Raw genomic sequence first — 5,426 nt, 5'->3', positions numbered from 1 at the left:
ATGTTTGCTTCCATGACCTTCGTACTACCAAAATATGATTGTAATCGGGCATGGCTTCCATCAATGGATCCTGTAGGCGCACAATGTTTGGTGCCCAAGGAAACACCTCTTTTCTAGGATCACCTTTTTTCACACTGTCTCTGTTATTTTGAATGATTCTAACATGGATTAGAACATTGTAAAAATGGTGAAATAACATGTCATGTGATGACTGCATTCCAACTAATGGTGGAAAAAATTGTAGTTAATAAATATTCAGAGAAGCCATCTTTTGGCCTCTGCTGCCTGTAGGCTTAGGCCTACTATACTGAATGGTAACCTTTCTTCATAGTGAGGGTCACCAAAATTTCTTGAAAGTACGGTAACAATGTGTAGTTACCTCCTAATGTTCATATGAGTTACATGTTGGGTCCAGTGTTAGGCCCAAGTGGCTGTATACACTGCACCCCCATCATATTTTATAGGCATTGTAAGCTGCAGCCTTATTGAAACAGGTATCTAAGCAAATTGTGAATTTGCTTGCTAGCAATTATTTCCAAATACATAGAGTATTTTTTTAATTATTAAGGACTCCTCTGGATTATGCATGCAACTGAATCCAAGTATTCTGGGAAATAAAGATCCCCTCCACCACCCAGATATTTTACCTGTGTAAAACACTTTGTACTGTGTACACATTTAAGCCCTTTCCAGTAGTATTACACAGTCAGCCACATAGAAATGAATAGTAACACAATAATATGAAAACGCAGTATGTTTACTGTGTTGTATCATAAATAAACTATGACACTCAAAGATAGGGTTTTTTTTACATTTCTCTTTCATACAAGAGCATTTGAAATGCATGTAGAGAAACACAACAAAACTCATGTTGGCATGCATTAGGAACATATTTCGACACAGAAATGCACACAACAAATGCCATACTACACATTAAAACGGCATGTTTTTTACAAAGCAAAGTATGAATTCAGCCTTATTCAGTACAAGGCCCATGTAACATAATAGCATTTGAGTTGTCTAATGCACAGTAATTAACGCCCATCTGTACATTCAGTTCACACATACGGCTTAATATAATTGTGTACAAACTCTGTGATTCCCAACGACAATTTAGGTAGATCAGCACATCATGATTGTTTGTATAATATGTAAACACATTTTTGTACAGCTTTAGTGAAACAGGTTTTGCAAACTTTGTGAGAATGATGCTACAGATTTTCATCTCTCTGAAAAAACATAATTGAAGCAGATGTAAACACTAACTAAATAACATTTGTTTCTTTTTTAAATACTGTGTATCATAAACAAATGCTATTTTTTGTTGCATTTTAAATCTGCTAATTGCGTGTAGACTATTTGCAGCCACTTACATTCTGCATGAATGCACCCGAGTAATGGCTACATGGCATTTCTCAGGGAGCGTTTCCTAAAGGCAACAACAATGGACCACGTCTGTGTAATGTGTGTTGAAGCAGCCACTTATAACCTCCATAGGATGCCAATGTAACAGAGTGACAACACAGAAGCACAATTAGAAGAAAGGGTCACCCTATATCAGGAAGGAACTAAACAAAGACTTTCTTGGAAAAATACCAGGTATTATTTTTTTTTAATTATTATTCAGGATTTATATAGCACCAACAATTTCTGCAGTGCTTTACAAAATGTAGGAGACAGTACAGTTACAATACAATTTACAATACAATACAATTATAGTACATTAGGGTTAGGAGGACCCTGCTCATGAGAGCTTACAATCTAGTAGGAGGAGCAAGTGATACAAAAGGTGATTTTAATAAAAGTTACAGATTTAAATATTGAAAAAAATACTTTTAAATGGCAATATTAAGCGGTTCTCAGGTTTATTATATTTATATGCCTAAAATTTTTCTATAGTTTATTTTTTAATTTAGAGAGAAACAAATACATGCTATGACCCTAACCTCAAACTTTCTGTTGCATTGCCTGAATATCAAACCTGCGTATGTCCGATATACAATACTTTTACTTGACTAACATCTCTTCTGTTAGATTGTGCTTGGATGTTTTGTTACACCAACAACAGTTGAGATTTCTTTTACAAGAATAAAGTACAGATATCTAGTCACAGTGGTTGCCTACAGAATCAAGCATTCGTTTTAATACAGTATTGGTCTATGGCCTTTAGAATGTTGAGAAGCCAGGCCCATAAGTCCCCTTTTAAAGAACCTTTTGAACTTCACATAATGCCATGGATCATTGTAAGTCTTGAAAATCTGGATTAAAGAAGATAGGTTAACACTTTAGATATATTTAAAATTAGGCTCAGAACTCACCAGGTGGATACAGTTATATACATTTTTTCCGACTGCATTGTGAAGAATAAAATATAAAACTTCAAAATTTAGCTTTATGAGATTCTAAGTGATGTATAAATAGCAATGTTATTGTTACCGACCATCTTTCTATATGTGGGGATATATCATATTCGGCTCACCGTAGCAAAGAGGACCTGAACACAGCATAGCAAAGGAGACCTATTTCCAACAAAGACAAACATAGGATAATGACTACTCACTGGTATTGCCTCTGGTTCCCTGCAGATGATCTTTTACTGTTTACTGATTTACCAGGCCTTGTTACACACTGTGCACATCCTTGGTAAAGGCCATCTCGGAAGAGGCAGGGATTTGATTACTCATGTCAGAAGTAGCTCCTGATGACTGGTAATATGATAACTGTTAGATAATTGATTAAGAAGCTGAGGAGAGGTTCAGAAAGCACAGGACCAGAGAATGAATGAAACAGAAGCAGGGTGATCTTTATACTACAGGCCCTCAGGTACAATTTTCTCTCCAGCAAGTAAAACGGTGTGCAGAACAGAAGTGACATCATTAAATCTCACCCAAGATTCTAGCAGTCATAGACAATAATGCCTGAGATCTCACACTGCAGACACACAGTGAGGCTTTTGGTGTGCCTGAGTACAGAAAATGTATTGCTATTTTTTAGGGAACTTCTTCAGCACAATTAACATTTTCAGATGCTCCCTATAAGATAGCCAATCTTGACATTTTGAGTTCAGGTCCACTTCAGAGAGGACATACAGTATAATCTTTTTGAAAGATTAGTCCACCCAAAATGCCTGTAGGTAAAGGTAGAGTCTGGTGGACTGCCTTACAGTATTGTTTTATGTTAAAAAATCTGAGGGTTTAATGTGACTTTAAGTTAGTGGGACATGCAAGGTATCAAGGTAGAAATACACTAAGTATAACAGTAAGTAGGGAGTGCGAGGTAAGTGTGTGGCACCACAACCCTATAACTGATAAAGACAAGCAAGGATTGGCTACAATTGAGCCTGTAGAAATACACTAGATGCAAAGTTACAAAGTTGTGAGACATGAAAAGGTATCAAGATAGCGATACACTAGATGCAAAATTACAAAGTTGAGAAGCAAGCAAGGTATCAAGGTAGTGATACACTAGATGCAAAGTACCAAAGTTGTGAGACATTCAATGTATTAAGGTAGTAAGACACTAGAAACAAGGTAACATGATAGTTAGACATACAATGTAATAAAGTAGAGAAACATACAAAATATCAAGTTAGTGAGGCACTAATGAGAGGACAATGACCGATCCGATTGTGCGGAGCTAGCAGTGACAGCTAGCTCCGCCCAATAGTTTCCTATTGTCCGGCGGCTCTGCTACTGTAAAAAAAAAAAGAAAAAAAACCTCTCCCGGGCGCTCTGGGAGCCTCCCGCTCCCGGCCGCCAAGGAGAGAAGCACTGATGTCTTTTTTTTTCCTTTATTCTGACACGATCGATGTCAGAATAGAAAAAAAAAAATTCCCATTGAAAAGCATTGGGACATTACTATTGGCTATTTCAATTTGCAATAGCCAATAGTAAACTAGGGGTCCTGGGGCCGAAGCTAGCCGAAGGATCGGCCGAAGCTACGGCCAGATCCTTCGGCAGCTTCATGAATAGACCCCTAGGTGATTTATCTAGTCTCTAATGTTGCCTTTCTGTGCACTAATTTTAGCTCTCTTGTTGTAACTTTCAGCAGCCTCTCCCTGTTGTCAGTGAGGCTACCCATAGGCCACAGCCTGGGGATGAGTTGCATCCCAATTTGCTCCTCAACGACAAAGGTTCTAGTGAATACTTAGCACTTTAAGGTCCTTTTAATAGACACTGGGAACACAACTTCCTCCTTTTATTTTCTCTGTCTCCTTAGCATCTGTTAACACTATATACTTATCTATCTGATGGACTTGCCAGCTTTCACTACCACTTTGCTGACTAAAAACTTTTTGATCCTGACCAAAATTTCTATCTTTGATGCAGGCTGTATTTACCTAACATGTTTTGTTCACAGTCCCCCTTGCCATGGTTCTAGAAATTTCCAACCTAACTCTAAGGGGTCTATTCACGAAGCAGCCGAAGGATCTAGCCGTAGCTTCGGCTGATCCTTCGGCTAGCTTCGGCCCCAGGACCCCTATTCCCTATAGTCCGTACAGCTCCCGAACTTGCCTCGACTGAACCGTGCTGAAAGCCAAAGCTGGCCGAATGGCTGGCCATTGGCCGGCCGTCAGCCTGCTTCTGACAGGGGGGCGGAGCCAGCCGTCATCTCACGGCTGGCTCCGGCCACTTGCAGAGAGATCAGCGTCCCTGGTTACCAGCTATCTCCAGACAGCAAACTATCCCGGGCGCTCCGGGAGTCTCCCGCTTCCGGCCGCCCAGGAGAGAAACACTTTTTCCAAGAAAGGTTTACTCTGCTCGATCGATTGACAGCATTGACAGCAGCAGAGGGTGGGTACAATAGCTAGTTGCTATTGGCTATTGCAAATTGAAATAGCCAATAGGAATCTAGCTTTCATTCCTATGGCAAAAATGTTTTTATTTTTTTTTGACGGCAGCAGAACCGCCCGGCAAATAGAAAACAGTTGGGCGGAGCTAGCTGTCACTGCTAGCTCCGCACAATCGTTTTCTATTTATTTTTTTGTACTTTTTAAACTATTTTTCTGTTCTGCTCGGTCACTCTGAGGGAACCAAGCAGAACAGCAGAGCCGAATCCCGCTCAGCGGCATTCGGCTATTCACTCACTGCTGTTCGGGATCTTTAAGAATAGACATAACAGCAGCAAGTAGCCTGCCGGAGGTTCGGCTTAGCGTACTCCTTCTGCACTTCGAGTGCCCAGCATGTTCGGCCGACCCGAAGCCACACGAAGAAACCTGATGTACGGCTGATTTCAGCCGTACCAGCCTGAAGTGAATAGCCGAACAGCGTTCGGCTCACTTCGCTTCAGGTCGGTCGTTCATTTGGCTGCCTAAGGCAGCTTAGTGAATAATCCCCTAAGTCTCCCTTTATATACTTTACACTTAGTAAAGTGTATGTAAACCTATGAGTAAATAATGTGATATATTGTAGCTTATCAGTCCATAG

Source organism: Nanorana parkeri, unplaced genomic scaffold (assembly GCF_000935625.1).
Source record: "Nanorana parkeri isolate BGI_ZX_2015 unplaced genomic scaffold, ASM93562v1 scaffold999, whole genome shotgun sequence".
Taxonomy (NCBI): Eukaryota; Metazoa; Chordata; class Amphibia; order Anura; family Dicroglossidae; genus Nanorana; species Nanorana parkeri.
The sequence above is the reverse complement of the archived record's forward strand: the minus strand, read 5'-3'. Positions refer to the sequence as shown.